Here is a 19,521-nt window from a genome sequence, read left to right on the forward strand (position 1 = left end):
ATCTTCCAACATAATAGACATTGTTTTAAGTTGGTATCTAGCAGTGTCCATGCTTGGGTCAACTCTCAGCCTACTTCTGCTTCTTTACTTCTTGACAGCGGATTTTTAAATGTAAAATGTTTGTAGTCGTGCATGTTAATTCTATCCAATAGCGAGTTCCTTTACCATGTTTCCACACTTGAATGTAATGTAGTTGGTCATATGCCTCCTGTTACCCTCTCTTGTCCAGGAGGTGGAGCTTCTCTTGAACATGCTCCCACACTACCTTGCGCTTGTTTGTGGTGCCAAGAAGAGAAAGCTGCTGTCTACTAGTGGTCCTGATAATTTGTGGTGATGGCACTTTATGGGAGGAGTTTCCTGCATCTTCCTGAGACAGACACCTTTTGGTTCTATTTCTCCATTAGTGACAAAACAAACAGACAGACAAACAGACAAACAGACAAGCTAACTAAACTAAACACACCGTGACTTGGAAATGAGCATTTTGGGCATGTGTTCTAGAGCAGATGGGAGAGATTTGTCTGGGACCTGAGAGACGGGTAAATTTCTTGCTTCTTTTTTAGATACTTGATACATTTGCTTCTCACAGGAGAAAGAGGGTTGAGCAGAGTGGTGGTTCACAACTCTACAACATCAAGGATGACCTTTCTTTACTCACTCTTATAGTTGCTACCCCTTTCCCTCCTGTCCTGTTAAAATCTCCTATTTATAGCAACCAGTCACTGTTTGCAAATCCATTATGAGTTTTATTTTCCACTTCAGTTTTCTAGTGGGAAGCAAATCATTCAGCTCATTCTCATTAAATAGGAGCAGTCATCATTTTTTCTTGGTAGTTTTATGTTCCAACCTAACCAGTGGATTGGGATTTTAAAGACTGAAACCTCTAGGTAGGGATGGGGAAAGAACTTGAAAAGGCATCCTAAATAGGAAAGTATAGAGAAACATGGAAATGTCTGTATATGCTATGTGAGTCTCTTTTTAAAATATATTTTGGGAGTCTATAGCAAAGTGAAATTTAATTTATAAATATCTTCCCAATGACTAAATTAACAAGTCTATAACTATTGTGTCGTGGGAGAGAAGGCTACACAGTTTTTACTCAAGTCTTTGGTTTTAACATACCTGCTTTTGATTAATTTAGGGGACTAAGTGATTATGGAGTAATTAACTTGATTGCTGGGTCTGACTTACAGAATCAGTCTTACAGCTCTGAACATATAAATTACATTCTGAAACTGTTTCCAAGCTTAAACTGAGGCTTTGGCAGGGCAAATTTACTCTCTGAGGCTAAAGTTACAGTAATTCAGCTTTGGGTATTAAACTACAGTATTAATCTTTGGGTTAATGGCCTGATATAGTCTTCTACGGATTGAAACTACCAATTTCTAATGCACCTTTTCAAGCAGAATAAAAGCAGCACCTGAATTCTGTTTTGCTGTTGCTTTGTTCAACTTACCCTTAGATTGGCAGCAGGATGTATGTTCCATGCGATGTATAGTTTGTTCCGATATTTAAGTTTTTCTGTCTTCTACTGTTATCCTCTATTTTATTGTGAGAGTAGAAATTGGTCCAAAAATATAGTTCAAATTTTTAAGAGGTTGTGGATGTAATGTTTTTGATACAAAAATTTACTTATAATAGAATTCCAAAATTAAACATTTTGTTATAGTACATTAATGATAGCAAAAAAAAATTCCTTGAATCTCTCCTTCATAAGTGGTAGCTCTGTTTCTACCAGCTGTAAATGTGGCTGAGATCTGTGACAGTTTTGACCGACAGAGCATGCTGGAAGATGGAGCATCACTCTTTGCATGTAGGCTTTCAACACTGGAAAGCCTACCTCTGGGGATACTCAATTCTGAAGCTGTTTCCAACACCTAAGAAATTGGGATACTTTGAGGCTGCTCTGCTGCAAGGAAGTCTAGGTTAGCCACGGGAGGAGACAGCAAAGACAGACTCTCCACTCCCTGTTAGCTCCTTCTCGGCTTCAGGCCTGTGTGTAGAGAGTCCAGACAAGTTCAGCTCTGTCTGCACACTACCCTATGACTCCAGCTAGCTGCAGCAACAGAATTGCCCAGTGTGAATCCTGCTTTAATTCCCAGCTCCCAAAACCTGAAAAAAAGGAACTGATAAGTTATAAGTCAGCAATACTTTGCTACATGGTAGTAGATGAATGGAAATCTTAGGGATTTACTTAAGGATTGGGTAAATATCCATCTTTGAAACTGTTAAGATCAGACAACATTAACTTTCCATAAAATTTGTAACCTTCTAACAGTAACATATAAATTTAATGTTGTGCTTGAATATTATAAGCATTCTAAAAACTGAATTTCTTTGCTTATATCAAGAGTAAGCATTGACTTTTTCACTAAAAAGGTATTCTTTGATGTCTTTTAAAAAGCAAACAAAAATATATTTTAGACATTATACTATTACATTACAGTTTTAATAAAATTAGATGCAATAATACCACAAACATATATCCTTAAATTCTGTAATGTGTTTGAATAAAAATTGTGTAATATATAACATATAATTTATATGGACAATAAGAAAATGTTCATCTCACCAGTAATGCTTTGGCCTCAAAGGGGAAAATTTTCCATTTTGTATGATCATTTTATAAGGTAAAATATCCAGATATGTGGAGAAAGTAATTCTCCCTAGATCTCCATCTTGGAATATAAACATGACATATTATAGATCAATTGGTGTCATATGTATCATTAGTTGTTGTAGATTAAAATTTTGTTCATTATAGAATTGTGATCTCACAAAATACAAAATAGCTTTGTCATGTGAATTAAATATTTTCTACATTCTCTATTTGAAAAATTATCCTTAAGAATATAAGAGCCAATGAAACCAAACTGTTTTATAATGTGTGTTTTTTTCTCTTTTTGAAATATTGAGTCAATGGGAAGAGCCCCTATTAAAAAATGGCAAATATGATTCCAGGGCACACTTCTCAGTCTTAATCACTGAAATTATTTGGTCATCAAAGACATAAACAGTTTATGATTTCATTTTCATCCTGTTTATACTCATGATATTCAAGGATCTGGCCTTGCAAACATTAAAATGGTCTTTGTTTGATATTCAACATGCAGTTTCAGAAAGTCTTGTTCATATTAAAATTGAAACCAAGTGTTAGAAAGAAGAGGATCTTACCAAGGCTTAGGACTACAACCATATTTTTAAGGGTTAATGGTGGGGTGAGGATGAAGTGGAATAAACATTAGCATCTCTGGGGCCCCTCTCTCTCCCTTCCCTTTCTCTCTGTGTGTGTCTTTATGTGTGCATGCTTGCGTATGATTGTAGAGGTTTTTGTGTCTGTACTCCTGTACATCCAGCTCTCTTCTATAGAGTGGATATAAAATATTGTTTAAAGCCAAGTCTCTTGTTAAAGGAAATCTTTAGTCTCTTTTTAAATTTGCTATACTGGAAGGAAATTTCTTCCAATAGGCTGTTACTAATGAAGAGACATCAGCCCATATGTTCTGCGACAAATCAGACTTGTTTTGGCAATGCAAATTATGTGACCTGGTTTGAAAGTGTCTGAACACCAGGGGATTAGATGCCACCTGCCCTCAGTTAACCTACCCCTTCTGGGTGGAGATTTTTTTATGCTAAATCCATAAAAGAATAACACAACTGTATGTTTTCAAAATAGAGATTAAATTACCTTGTGCTAAGTGTGTCCAGGATTTCGTGTTGTGTTCTGACGTAGCCAGTAGGCTTTTGTTCAGTTGTCGAGAACCTCTGCTGTGGAAAGAGCTGTTGGCTTTGTTTGGTTTCTTGCCATGCATGTTATGAAGCTGGTTTGTTTGGTGTAGGGCTCCGACGGTGGGAGACTAGGGGACCACTGGAACGAAACACCAGGGAATCTTAAGGGCAGTGACCTAGTGTTCTAGCGACCTGTGTCTTAGGAAAGCTTTCCGTTTGTTTGTTTTTTACATGAAGATGGTCCAGATTCACTTCCTAAGACTCATTCCATTCTAGAGGTTGCCGTACTGTTTGCTCTTCACATTGAACAGAACTAGGCCACGGGGGAAGCACCAAGGCTTTGGGGAGTAGCCTTAGCATATAATCACCTTAATGTCATTTCAAAATAGAAGACTGACGTTTCCTATGTGAAGGTGCCACACACCAAAGTGAATCATTTATTCACAAGAAGGATTCAGTATACAATCACCTTGAACTTTCTTAGAATTGTTGTTCTGATATTGGTGTTTACGAAAAGCTTTAGTTCCTTGAACTCGTAAGTCTTTGCTATCGGGTGTGTTTAATAAGCAATCATTTTCAATCTTTTGGCCCTGGCTAAGATGTTCTTAGAAATATCTTATTGACACACCTTCCTGAAAGCCACAGTGAAACGCCTTGATTTTTAACCTTATTAGCCCAGTTCTCTATCCTACTTCCACTTTGTCTCTTCTATATGAGTGTACCCCATAACCTTGTGTTGGCAGATCTGCCCTGGCAGCTGTGGTCACACAGTCAGATGGCCGCTGCCTTACCACCAGCCTGTGCTGTCAGGAGTTTGCTCCAGGGGCCAGCGCCGATGAAGAATTCTGCAGGTCATCACCACTGACCTAGAAAACCAAAGAGGTTCTAGCTTTTGCCGTGGCTTCAGGCGGTGACACAGCTCTGTTTAGCTAAGCTGTGTGTTCGCAGCCCAGAACTCAGTCCATCAAGCCGGGTGTTAGGGTGTATAATTTGTGTTCTTCAATTTTATATAAATGACCCAAATAAAACACAGCAGGGATTCTATTGTGGAAATATGCAAGTCAATTTCAATAATTATTTTCTGAAGGTAGGACTGAGCAAACATTACACAGTGCTTACAGGAACACAGCCACCGAATGTGGCTTCTTGTTTGCAGTTTCTCACTTTGAGAAGAAAATGGACCAATACAGACAGACAGGTTGGTCCTCTTGTGCCGCCGCCGAGCAGCAATGGCCCCTGTGGTTCTCTGCTGAGTTTGCTCTCGCTGCCGACGTTTTAACGTCTTAATGAAGGGACGGGGAAATTACCACTAACTGATCTGTGTTCTTAAATTTGAAGTTTCTAAATTAAGACTGCTTAATGACACAGGCATGCCCATTTCCAGGACTGGACCTGCATCTCCTCTGTACTTGATGTGTAACCTTGGGGGCTTCCTGTGAGGTAATTATCACGCTGGGATGAGCCAATCTCCCATCGAAGAGTACACCTGCCTCATTCTGCTAACAAATAGGCCCCTGCCTTCTCAGGACTGTCTGAGCTGACTTATTATATCTTCCCATCAGCAGAAAGACTCATATCATCACTGGGCCAAAGGTGAATTGCCTAGAGACAAAGTTGGAATGAATTTTTTGCAGTCCCATTTCACCAGACATTCAAACCACTTCATTCTGAAGAGTGGAGACCTTTAACTCTGTCACATATTTATATATGCTTATAATGCCAGCGAAGGGTCTGACTGCTGATCTGCTCTCTATGAATGTTTCAAAATAGTGTTCCATAATAAACCAGCTGCCCTCAAACCTCTGTTTCCCACTATTATTACTTAGTGAAGAAGGGAACACTACGTTGCTCTTTAAGTTTACTTGTGTTTTGGAAGTTGAGGGAGCATCCGTCATGCGGTAATCAGTGTGCATAGGATTCTAAGTGCAAATACGAATAATCTAGAATAGAGCAGGGTCCACTGAATGGGGGGAGCGTTTTTTAGCTAATGTCTTTTTCATAAAAATTGGCTTTAAAAATAGTTTTTCTTATTCCCTATAGCAAAGAGGCTAATATTCATTTAAAACCCAATAACAATTAAAACCCCCAATAACAATTAAAACTTACAATGAACAACTGCTCTAGCTTTGTTTATTGCATGCATAAATAATCATACTTCAATGAACATGTTAGTGTCTGTACGCTCTCCGCCGATTAAGGTTGCCTCGAGACTGCTTGCTTTGGCGACTGTAAATGTGACATGAATCACGCTCAGGAAAATGTGTCTAACATGCCGGGTTTGAAGTAAATTATTTTCTTCTAATATACCTACACAACTGTCACAAGGAATTACACTGCAGATTTAGTGATGTTAAGTGTCAATTGTAATTTGGTGACAGCCGTTTTATTGGCCATGCACACTGCTCTGCTAGGACTGTTTCTCAGTGTGGAGGCCACCGTATCATTAAAAACCAGTGATCCTTTACTGATGACATAATTTGACTGGCAGAGAGAGGAGCAGAAAGGGGCTTGCCTCCACCTGAACGGAATCTGCTGTGTGTCAGAGATGAATTTGCCTCCAAATTAGAAACAGCACTGCAGATGAGCGGCTCTGATTTTGCTTGAGTTCTTTCGAGGCGTTTTTCTGGAATGGTTACTGAGCAGCTGATAGAAGTCTCCTTTAATATGTCAAACATATATATTATGCAGCCTGTAAACATTTCAAATATTTTTAGTCATAGCTTACAGTGAGTTATCTGTGAGTCACTATCAACTGAGCTGAGCCACATGCTTCTGCACATTCATCCACCCGTTCTTTTGTCTGCAATTCTGTCTTTGGCATGGGGTCCAGGAATACAATTAGTGTAATAAAATGTCAACACCACCATTACCAAGAACAAAAAAAGTCTAGCTGTACAAAGACACACACACACACACACACACACATACTCCCCAGCCCTGAAACGCCAGCCAAGGCCTGATATGAGCCAGTATTTCCCTAGGTAGAATAAATCATCAGAGTTATATAAAAATTTACAGTAAGAGCAGAAGTATAGCCATACATTCTGAAAATTTTATAAACTGACAATTCAAGTTATGTGTTTTATGCTAATATACATTGTGGTGGGTTCTAATAAACTACGACTCACTCATAAATAGTAGAAAGCTGACGGTGCTCTCATGCCAGGGCATACACACACTCACTCAGATTCTGCACTTATGCAGGAGTCAGGAAATGGGTTCCAAGACTTGCTTAGTGAATTTAAATCAATATAGCTGCATTCCATTTTCAGGATTTAAATTAACTTTTTTGCTGCAAGGCACCACCAGGAACAAAGCACACTACCTTAAAAGAAAGTGTATCACTCATAATTGTAGCTCATTTCACACCTATTTGACACCTTCTCTTAGCCAGTTGGTTTCATTGAAATGCTGAAAATGTCCGCCTATTAGAGGTCTGACTTTCTATGTGAATACCATTCCTCCCAGATATGCCTTCTTAGCTTCCAGCATGGAATAGGAACCTTCTTTCAACCACTGCTACCTGGCACTGTTTACCCCTTTCTTACACAGCTTTACTTACTTAGTGTAACCTTCAAGAACAACAAATTGGACACACATGATTGTCCAGCAAGCAAGTTACTTCTATCATTTTTTTCCCCTTATGAAAATATTGTGACCATTTTTGTCTACAGCATGGAGGACAGTGTTGATAAAAGCAGACCTTTCTGACTCAACATTCAAGAGGTTGGAAGATAGTCCTTCCAACTGATATATTATTGAAAAATATATCAGACTGTTGATCTGTTAATAAACATTTATACAATGAACCCAGATTCTTATTTTTTCAGTCTGGTCAGAGCATCTCCACATAGAGCCAAGAAAAAGTAAATAGCATTTGGCAGCAGGATGAATCCAGTCAAACCAGCAGAACTAGACGCTGCTTCCTGTATTGTCCTATCATTTGTTCTTCAGGTTTCTGAGACTTAAACTTTTTTTTTTATCTGATATGTCCTCTTTTACTTATTGATATAAGTGGGACTCATAAAAATGCTTGATTACACCATGGTAGGCTAAAGTATGCATGTAAAAAAAAATATATATATATATTTGTAAGCTTTAACTAAATGTGTTTTTTTTTTCCTTTACAGTAAGGCAATTGTCATTTTAATTCCATTAATACTTTAACTGTGGGCATTTTTCTTTAGTGTCAATTTATTCCTGGACTATCAAAGAATCAAAGTATATACATTACTAAGGATATTAGATATTCAGAACTACGTCAACACACACACACACACACACACACACACACACACACACACACGGCCATGTTTTATTTTGATAACCATTTACTCGGAGGGGAAACCCTCTCTTTGCTTGAAGCAGGCGGGATACCATTTGCTTTTGTAGAATGGAAGGCCTGCCACATAGTGAAGATATTTGGCAATGTCTTCGGTGACAACGGTCATGGCTGGACGGAGAATAGCTGGTTTCCCAACTTGGGTTCAGTGGGAGTGGGGTGGGGATGTGGTGGGGTTGCTATAGTTAAACCTACTGGGAAAATGCAAGAAGGCAAGCCAGCTAAGAATGAGCAAGAACCCAGGCAGTGTGGTCTGGGAGCTCAAAGGAAGAGTAAATGTCACAAAAAGGTCTGTCCTTCCAGGCTTCACGTCTGCTGTGCAGAGCTGAGTCTCAGCAGCTCCATTCACCCCAGAGCATTAGTAAAGCCAGAAGGAGGGGCAGGTCTATTTTCCTCTTCTGGTCTCAGCCTCTCTTACCTTACAGGCTGGGAGTGAATCGTGGAGCAGAGCTGTGGCCACGTGGAGACCTACTTTTCCTGATGTACATGTGGCACTCTGTCATAAAAAGGTACGGCACATGGATCTCCTGGGGAGCATGCATCAAGTTTATTTTCTGACTAGTAAAAGAATAAATTTTTCTCACTCAACTGGGATTGGAAGAAAATAACCTGCCTTTGGAGCTACGGCCTTTGGAGTGGGGCATGTAATTCAACAATCCCCATTCATCAGAGAAGTCTGGTGTAAGTCTATCCCAACTATAAGCCTCAACGATGAGGGAACTCAGCCTCTTGGGGCTCACGCAGTTCTGAGGGAGAGAGGTTAGCTCAGGGAAATGCCAGTCGAGTTCCCAGCTCCTGATCTAGAAGGTTCATTCAGTCAAAATTCTAAGTTTTCTGCTGTGAAATTACAATACACTCAGAAACGGTTTCATTATAATGACTGTCTGGTCAGATGTTTTGAGCACTGGATTGATCTGTCAACCGCTTATCCAGTGCTCCTCTAAACGGGGAAGAACTTGAGACGCTCCTCCAGACCCCTGAGAAGAGCTGATTCTTAGCAGCTCATCAAGTGCTGAAGCCTTCAAGTGCAACAACTAAGACCTCACACCAACACCATGGCAGAAGTTTTGGATAAAAGAAGTTTTGGATATAAGGCAATGCATAGTTTTATGATGTTCTTGGAGAATAACTGTCAATCTGATCCTAAATTTTCTTAGACTAATTGTTATTGCATTGTCTAGATGTAGAGCTGACCTTGGCCCCAGTGCATTCACAACAGTCCTGGTTGGTAGAGATGGGGAGGCATAATTACTAAGAATACTCTATTTTATCCTGAGAAGTATTCTGGTTTGGGAGGTAAATTGTTCACCTTAAACATGAGCAAATCTCTTTTTGAAATGCGTAAGTTAGAATAGAAAGGGAAAGTGGACATATTTAACATGGATGCATGTTTAGGTTGTTAGAGCTGGTGTAAATGAACAGGAACATGGAAACCAGAGCAGACCATGTTCACAGGAAGACATGCTCAGGCCCTATATATTTCCTACAGTTTTGTACACCTCCTCCCTTGTTTTTATAATTCTTTACTAAGTCTTCTTAGAAGACATTTTGAGATGTCTTTGGATAGATTATTTAGGATCACAGACACATTCAAGGTTTCTTTAAAAGTTTTAGAGGAAATAAAAAACAATACAGGGAACTGGTTTTCACATGACTGGTTTAAATGAGGGAGTTGAGAAAGCTTTCTAATTTACATTACTTCATAATAAGAATTCCATTGGATAGTACCTGAAGAAAACTTTGAGTCTTCCGAGAGCAATTCACAATGAATTAAAAGTGGGAATGACCAGTAAAGAGCACTGAGGGGGTTCCTGTTCTTTCAAAGTCAAATGAAGCTGCCAGTGAAGTAACCTAAGATATGGGCATGCTTTGCAAGCACAGACAATACTGGTCTTAAAAGATCTAAGCAAGAGTTTTCATAGCATTGTAGATTTTAGGTAATCATAATACTTATGTTAATTTAGAAGTTAAAAATTATACTTCACTGCTTGACAGGTTTTTATGATTAAACATGTGCTGGCTAAAGTGAGGCGGATGTGGAGAATGACTTTTTTGGATATTTTTCTTTGCACAGTATGCATTAAATTAATTACTTTAAAATGTATAGATGAATGGTATACTCGGGGTCTTTGGGAAAATAGGAAATGTAGAGAATTTCTGTGTTTTGCTAGGAATATTATCTTCTATTTTGATTTGCTTATTTTCATGTAACAGGAATCTAAATTGTTAATTGAGGAAACACCTGTTTTACCTGACTTTCTTAAGTGAACTGAGTGGATATTAGATGCCTTGAAGGAAAACTCTCATTAAACCAGGACTCCATGATGGAGGCTACAATGGTTGCATTATTGCATCTAAGAGACTATTATCCTGAAACTTCACTGCAGCAAGGTCCTTAGGGCTTTGCTACAGAATTATCTCTAAATGGAACCATTTTATAAAAACATTTTTTCTGATGGTTCAGAATTTCACAGAAGTAAATGAGAAGAAATACTTTGGTATAGACAAAGAAAAACTATATTAGAAACAAATGACTTTCTTGGAATGAAAAAAGTAAATATGCATGATAAAGGGTTGATTTTATTTAATCCCTATAAGTGACCTAGAGAAGCTTAAGTGACAGAAATGTTGAAAGTGTTTGCTCCCACTGTCTTGAGGTCCTCTGTGATGATCTCCTCTCATACCATCACACAGCCACAGCATCTTGACCAGCGGGCTGCAAACATGTGCTCTTAGAAGTTTACACCGCATTTACAGAGGAGGCTATCCTATGCTTCAAGGGGAGCCAATCTAGTGAAGTCTTGGGCAATGTTAGAAAAATGATCTGACGGGACTGCTGTGTTGATTAAATAAGGGATGGTACAATGGGAAAAATTTTAATTAATTTTTATTGATTACAGTTTATATACTTTGTATCCCAGCTGCAGTTTCCTCCCTTGTACCCTCCCAATCCCACTCATCCTCCCTCATCTCCTCGCATGCTCCTCCCCAAGTCCAATGATAGGGGAGGTCCTCCTCTCTTTCCCTCTGACTCTAGCCTATCAGGTCTGAAATTTTTGAGCTTTATGATGACTTAACCATATGAGCTCCTAGACAGTGAAAAGGCAAGCTGGACAGACTCTAGAAAGATTTTTCATAACCTAAGCAGGCGGCCTATTGCAACAAGGACTCCATAAATATTTACTTTCGTTCTCCATTGCTGTTCAATGTGATTATGTCTCCATCCTTTTACAGTTTGATACGAGGGCTAATTTCTTTCTAGATTCCATGGTCCAAGAATTTCCTACCTATCTACCAAGGACCACGGGAAATTTCCACTATTAATCTTTGCACATTATTGTGGTTGGTGGCGAACAGAACTCGGCTAGCCATGTCATTACATAGGGTGTAGCTATCACAGAGTTGTACAGTCCACCCTTTTGCTAAGTACAGATTTCCTCTGAGGAAAATCAGATTCTAGTACAGATTGTAGCCTGTTCCTAACAACACAGTAATAATCAGAGCTACACAGTGTAGTTCATCCAAAACGACACATTCATTTTGGCATGTCTGACACAGTTTCGTCACTCTCTTATGTACAAATTGTAGAGGTCAAGTCTGTTTCATCCCCACATGAGTTCCATGACTGTCTTGACTAACAGAGTCTGACAAAGCAATGTTCTAAGGTTCTCAACCTTCCCAATGATGTGACCCTTTAATACAGTTCCTCATGTTATGGTGACCGCACCCATAAAATTATTTTCATTGTTGCTTCATAACTGTAATTTTGCTACTCTTATGAATTATCATGTAAATATCTGATATGCAGAATATCTGATATATGATACCTGTGAAACAGTTGTTTGACCTCCAAAGGGGTCATGACCCACAGGTTAAGAACCACTGTTACATGATTTGTAAAGGTGAGACAAAAAGAGAGGGATAGTTTCTGTGTAGCTTCCTTTTTGAGGAGTTTTCTGTTAGAACTCTCCTGGAGTGCTGAGAAGAAACAAGTGTTCACCGAGCAAACAACTGGCAATGTCTGTATGTCCTGGCCCTTCCAGTGCATTATGGGACAGAAATGAGCTTTTCTTGTTAAGCCTTGTCTAAATTGCAGACTTGTAAGCAAAGGCAAATGCTTGTTATTCAGTTATTTTTGGTCATTCCTTATGCCACAGTAATCACCCGGTAGCAGGGGATTTGCTCATCTTATAGGGAAGGAGACAGAAGCATCTTGAGTTGTTGGACACCAACACATGGAAAGGAAGAATAATGGGCACAAAATTTAGAGCCTCTCTCACAGCCCACAAGGCATCACATGACCGTTTGTCTGTTGTGGCTCAGAGTACTGTAGTGAACAGTGTGGCTCCGCAGGCAAGTCGTTGGGATGCGAGCCTCTAAACAGCACAGTGCACAAAACCTTGGGGAAATAATGGTGACCAACATAGACACAGACCAAGTCTACACAGACAGATGGGCACAAGCAACTGTCTTCATGGGTTTCTCTCCAGTGTAGTGTGGACAGTAACACAGAGTGCATGGTCAAAACTCATGTTGAAATTTAACTGACATTGAAATGGAATTTAGATGAAGGATCTTTAAGAGAGGGTTAGTCTGTTAAATCTCTGATCTCAAGAATGGGGTTTGTATCACTAGAAAAGGGGCAGTTCGACATTCTGTGGCCCATTTACCTTTTGCCATGTGATGATGTAGCAAGAAGACTTTACCAGATGCCTGGGCTTTTGCTTCTGGGTCTTGAAGCTTTCTAGAACTGTGAGAAATACATTGTTGTCCTTTATAATTACTGAATCTCAGGTAGTCTGTTATAAGAGCATAAAATAGAAAGTCCAAGCGATTGGTCTGTTGGGAATGTTTAAAGCTTGAACAGTTTCTCTGGGGCGGACACCTCACTGTAGAGCACCTCACTTGGAGCCAAGGCTTGGGGTTGTTAAGGTCTCAACAACACATAGCTAGTGAATACAGAACTGAAAAATTCCAAATCCACAAGTCTCTGTCCTTTGCTTACAGCTGTTGCTGGCTTATTTCCTTTCATTTCTTTCCTTATTTCTACCTGCTAATCATCTGTGCTCAACTTATAAATAACCAAATAAGGTAGAAACTAAGATTTTTTTCCAGTGTTGGGGTCAGGAAAGGAAGGATCAGTAAGGAATTTGGTTTTCCATCAGCCAGAATCTCATAATGCAGCCTCTCTGCACTTTCACACAGAGCATATCAGACTGGCACCTCCTTGAGCTTCGCTTGTTCTCATTCAGCCTCTTTATCCACAGAAGGAATGGAAGCTCATTGCCATAGAATGGCTGGAATGCTGTAAGGTTCTGCAGCCAGATGGCTGAGCTATTTAGGTGGCATTTTCCTCAATTTACCTAGCCATACGGACCCATATATTTACTTTTATTCTGAGTTGTAAGAGACTTCAGTTTTAGTGATGGAGACCCCTTAGTAACAACCCTCAGGGCAACACTGTCTATATTATTTGATATGCATTTGTTCCAAGTTTGATAAGAAGTTAAAAATGTATCTTTTCAGAGTGTTATATTTAGTCGCCTGGATGTCAATAATTAATTACCATTCAATGCAATTCAGGTTGTGTGACTACATTTTCAAAGTGTTAGTGGCAAATGTAATGTGATATGAGAAAAAAATGCTTTTTTATTAAAACTAGTATGTGCTGGCATTATAAGACCGAAACACTTTCAGTTCCATGTTAAGTGAAAAGGTTGGTATAAGTACATCATTTTTCTTTCATATTGCATGATAGGTCTTATTTTCTGTAATGCTTTTTCAGCCTCTTTGCTCATGGAAAAGGAAATAGGAATAAGATTAAAAAAGTATCTTTCTTTGTTTTGTTTCTCTTTATAGCCGTACTTTGGAAATAAATATAGAAAAGTATGCATCAAGAACTAAGAGCTGAGTTTTTCTATTGTTTGTTTCTTATTTATATTGAATTAAATCAATTAATAAATTTGCGACTTTGGGCATCAGAACTTTGATTGCAATCATCGTTTATATCTAACAGATATCACTCTATCAGTCTCAAAGGGCTGTTAAACTGCTTCCTTGGAAAAAAGTATAAAACTTAGGTGGATAAACCAGCTGTTTATATTAATACATGTATATATTCAAACACACACATACCCTGAATACTGAGATTAACTTAATATTTTAAATTTGCTCTACTGGTAAACAATAAACACTAAAATGAAATGTACTTTGGAGATTTTTTTTTCTTATATTAAGTTGTTTTTTTCTAGTTCTACAACTGAAGTTTCTTTAAATAGTAAAATGTGCAACCAACTAACATGTGGCAATGTCTATAAATGTAGTACACTGAGAAATCACAGTGAGGGGACCTGGTTTGATCTTGGGAATCAGAGAAATTTCTTTCTGTAGATAAAATTTTAGTTTAGTCCTAAAAATGTGCAAGTGGCACCTTTGATACCTTACTCACTGAGCACACATTGACTGGTAGTTTTCTGTGCTGGATGCCAAAGACATGGTGACCCATATAGGTGAGGAGAAAGATAAAAGTAAATAAACAATAAATAAGATTGTGAACAGAGTGGGGAAATTTTGCTCACTGCCTCATGGCAGTAGACACAAGCTGTTTAAAGAGTGTAATTCAGATGACATCAATTTGTTTTGTTATTAGGATGACAAGTTATAAGAATGTTGAGTGTACAGAAGGGGTAGGAGCTTCTGTCTTATCTTTGATGGGAACTACTGAGAAATGTGGGAGCTGAAATGGTTCTCACTGGTGTTATATCCTAACCAGCAGTGTGAAAAGGACAGTTGCTACTTACAAGACTATTGTAGGGACTCAAGCAAGAGGTCACACATGCCAGGACTGGCACTGTAGAGGAATGGTAATAAAATCATTTATTGTTGGTTGGTGATGAAGGACGCAGTGGTTTGAGAAGGCATGGCTCACATAGACTCATGTGTGGTGAGTGCTTGGTGCATAGGGAGTGGCACTATTAGAAGGTGTGGCGTTGATGGAGTAAGTGTAGGCTGGTTGGAGGAAGTGTGTCACTGTGGGGTTGGGCTTTGAGGTCTCCTATGCTCTAGCTATGCCCAGTGTGGCGCACAGTCTCCTTCTGCTATTCATGGATCAAGATGTAGAACTGGCAGCTCCTTCTCCAGCACCCTGTCTGCCTGCATGCCATCATATCTCCTGCCATGACCATAATGACCTAAACCTCTGAAACTCTAAGTCAGTCCCAATTAAATGTTTTCCTTTATAAAACTTGTAGTCATAGTGTCTTTTCACAGCAATGGAACCCTAACTAAGACAAAGAAAAAAAGATAAATAAATAGGTATGAATATAAATAATATTGAGGTTTCATGGTGAGTGGGAGACAGTGTGTAGACCAAACCAGTTTGGAAGGAAATCTCATGAGTCTCTGTTAGCATTTTCAGATGAATGTTATCAACTTAGACATTAGACTTAATTATCAGGAGGATAGGAGGCTAAGTTTAATTTCTAAGCTGATAACATTCATCAGATTTCCTTCCAAACTGTGTTTGGTCTATATACTCTATCCCCTACTCACCATGAAACCTTGAGGAGGGATGGGGCTATAACCAGGATGTAAAGTGAATAAAAAGTAAATTAATTATTTAAAAAGAGAAAAGAAATTATAATTAAGAGTCTGATGATCATAATTAATGCAATGGAAAAGCATAGGCTAAGGAGGCAGAAGAGAAATGGTGGTAGATTCTGGGGCTACTCAAGGCAGAGAGGATGAGAAGAGATAAGAGATAAGAAAAGACTCATATCTGATAGGCTATGGTCAGATGGAAGGGGAGGAGGACCTCTGCTATCAGTGGACTGGGGAAGGAGCATGGGAGAAGTGGGAGAGGAGTTAGGGAGGGGGCTACAGCTGGGATAAAAAGTGAATAAATTATACAGGAGCTCCACAGGGAGAGCAACAGATCCAAAAAGTCTGGGCACAGGGGTCTTTTCCGAGACTGATACTCCAGCCAAGGACCACTCATGGAGATGGCCTGGAACCCTTGCACAGAGGTAGCCCATGGCAGTTCAGTATCCAAGTGGGTTCCACAATAATGGGAACAGGAACTGTCTCTTATATGAACTGATTGCCCTGCTCTTTGATCACCTCTCCCCTTAGGGAGAGCAGCCTTACCAGGTTACAGAAAAAGACAATGAAGCCACTCCTGATGAGACCTGATAGACTATGATCAGAGGGAAGGGGAGGAGGACCTCCCTTATCAGTGGACTGGGGGAGGGGTATGGGTGGAGAAGAGGGAAGATGAGATTGGGAGGGGAGGACGGAGGGAGCTACAGGGGGAATACAAAGTGAATAAACTGTAATTAATAAAAATAAAAGTAATTAAAAATTTCTGAAAGGTAAAAATATAAATAAAGAAAAAAGAAAAGACTCATTCAAAAGTTTTAGAAATTCAAAAGATGTACAGGGAAGATGACCTGAAGAAAATTCTGGGAAGAAATAACTGAAAAAAAGAGGTAGGGGAAGCTTGAGAAATATAGATTTCCTTTGGAATAGAGCCTATGAAAGGCAGTGTGCTTCAGGGAGGGTGGAAAAAGAATATTCTTATAAATATTATAAAAATACTTCATCCAGAGAGATGAAGTAAAGAAGACATTGGAAAGTTTAAGTGATTGGATTTTCTAGGTTAGTCTTTTTGAGCATAATGAAAGAGTTCCCTTTGGTTGAGGGGAAAAGGTTTATCACTTTGGATCAATGAGCATAAAAGGTGCAAAGCTGTGATTCTGAAAATGAATTTCCTTCAAAGGAAACATGTTAGTAAGCAGTAGAATCTATAAAAGTTTCAGTACTTATGGACTAGTTGTGTAATTTAAAAAAAAACACTTAAAAATTAGTGATGGTGGTCATAGATAATTCACAGAGCAGAAGAAACCAAGGCAAAAGGGAGCCTAATGAGGAAGGAAAGAATAGGAATTAGTCAGTAATTCTTAAAAGGCATGGGATGAAGATAGGAATAGGTTGCTGATTTTTTTTCTGTTTCCTTATCCTTCTGCTGTCTTTAGGCCCACTGCACCAAGCAGGATACTTACCTGTGCAAACTGAATAAATGGTCTCCATATATTCTAGTCTTTGTATTAGTACTGAATTAAAGAAACAGTGTATTTAGCAAGAGAAAAATGCAAAATATATGATTTAAAATATATGTTGCTTTAATAAGTACCTGGAGCAAGGGGAGGACAGTCACAATTCTAAGCAAATTTTCTTAAATCTATCTTTTCATGTCTCCCATGCTTAATTTAAAAATGCATGCCCACAATTTCTATATATTCCCCATAGTGCATTGCAAAGTAGAAACACTAATGTTCCTTGGTCAACCTTTTCCCACTCTCTAAAATCAAACATTTCTGAAAGGGGCATAACAGAGAGATTAAGAGGCAAAGTTGCATTGGGAGGTTTTGTTAAGCAGATTTTAGCTACTCTTGTCACACACAAGTGAGATTGTGATTGTATTAACCTTATTCAAGATAGCAATCACTTCCCTTTCTTTATGTGTCCCATAACATGCTGTTGTAAACCTTAGATTACACAATAAAATTCATTTAAAACAGAGAAAAACCTCTTCTGTAGCCTTTATACTTTACAAAAGGGGAGCAAAGTATCCAGAAAGGATTGGCTACAGAGCAGAGAAAAGCAAGGACCATGTGGAGGTAGGAGAAGGTAATGCTAAAGGATGAACTTTAGCTCTCAAACTTCACTGCTCATCAAAGGCATTCAGGCAACAAACGGGAACCCGGATTGAAAACCAGGGTTTTGCATTCAGTAGCTTTAGGTTAGAGCTTGAAAATTTGCATAACTAAGTTCCTAAGGTAAACTGCCTTGCAGACTCCACTTGGAAAATCACTTCAACCCACTAGTATAATGTATAGCAAATCAGACTTGGGATCAATGGGTAAATATTACTAAGACCTTGTATGAAACATGAATTTTAGTAAAGGCTAAAAAACAAGTCTGAATACTTGGAGACATAAAGTGAGACTTTCTTGCCAATTAGTTATTGACCTAGAGTACTTTACTACTCATAGGCATTGGCTGGAACCATGATTTGAAGAAGGAAGACATATAGAATAATGGTTGGGGATAATGATGGGATTACATGCATCAAAGACAGCAGGGAAGAAACTATTTACAAATAAGGAAAAATAGGCAAATGTAGTAAAAACTTAATATAAGAACTTTTTTTTTCCTAGAGGATCTCAAAAATTATAATTTCAGCATGTTCAGTCTTACAGTCATACCTTTTCTTAAAGGCCTCTATGTGAGTGCTATCTTGACCTACTAGCAGTGATGGCTGTGTACTTAAAAATCATGCAGAGTAGTACACAAATCTAATGAAGATAATAGCTTTATCCAACACACTGAAAATGAGACATTTCCCAGTACATTTAATCGTTGAAATTATGTCTAATATCATGTGTGAAATCTGACCAATACATTCCTAGGTCAGATTTAAATCATTAGGTTATCATATTGTTGAGGGAGTAAGTGAAGTTTATGCCTCACACATCCCCTAAGAGCTGCCTAAAAAGCCAGGTGCACTGGCACATGCCTGTAATCCCAGCACTCTGGGAGGCAGAGGCAGGCAGATCTCTGTGAGTTCAAGGCCAGCCTGGTCTACAAAGGCTATACAGAGAAACCCTGTCTCAAAACACAACAACAAAACAAACAAACTAAAACAAACAAAAACTAACAAAAACCTTCTTAAAGTACATTTGACAGTTTTATATTCTGCAGTAAACATTGACTTATATCCAGATAAACAGATGTCAAAGTGTGGAAGAACATTATAGGAATGAGTATTTTCATAAATTTTAATATAATTTTAGCATAGACAAAAAAAATCAAGTTCCATTTCCCTTAAGATTTGTCTTGTCTAAGTAAATAAAAGTTATAATTCCTCCTCATGTTTATACTGTTTATTGCTACTCAGTTGAGCAAATTAGAGTGTGAGGAAATATCTGCATTTGTGAGAAGGTAAAAACAACTGACACGGAACCACCTAAGCTGGACAAACCTCTGAAATGGAAGCCAATATAGCAATGAAATGACAATGAAATTATAAATTTATGGAGGAAAAGCTGGGAGGTTAATTTTACCCTTTAAAACCTCAATGAAGCACAAAATTCAGGGGAAAAACTAATAATTATGACTAAGAATTGTAAGATTTGGAACATCAACTCAGCAAATGAAGACATTACCACATGGCAGACATTAGCCAATAAAAGGCATCCAATCACTCCAAAATGAGCCCATCAGGCAAAATGTGAGCACTATGGATTTCCAGAGACATGGTGCATTTATTAAGAGAATCCATTTATTACTTTCTGCCACTGATCTCACTCCATCCACATTCAGTGAGCAAAGACAATGCCCTGCACTTTGAGGGAGCCGATGACGAAGATTAAAAGCAAGTCAGGTGTACA

The 19,521-nt window shown here is 38.6% G+C and overlaps 2 long non-coding RNA genes across 2 annotated transcripts in view; one reads left to right on the forward strand and one right to left on the reverse strand.

Moving 5' to 3' along the window:
• The window catches only part of LOC132654203 (uncharacterized), a 120,264-nt gene that overhangs the window by 91,031 nt on the left and 9,712 nt on the right, over positions 1-19,521 (forward strand). Inside the window, exon 5 of the long non-coding RNA XR_009591841.1 lies at positions 8,497-8,580. This is a non-coding gene — a long non-coding RNA (uncharacterized LOC132654203). The remainder of the gene's footprint in view (positions 1-8,496; positions 8,581-19,521) is intronic.
• The window catches only part of LOC132654202 (uncharacterized), a 76,247-nt gene that overhangs the window by 17,897 nt on the left and 38,829 nt on the right, over positions 1-19,521 (reverse strand). The gene's annotated exons all lie outside the window — the stretch shown is intronic.

Source organism: Meriones unguiculatus, chromosome 5 (genome assembly GCF_030254825.1).
Source record: "Meriones unguiculatus strain TT.TT164.6M chromosome 5, Bangor_MerUng_6.1, whole genome shotgun sequence".
Classification (NCBI taxonomy): Eukaryota; Metazoa; Chordata; class Mammalia; order Rodentia; family Muridae; genus Meriones; species Meriones unguiculatus.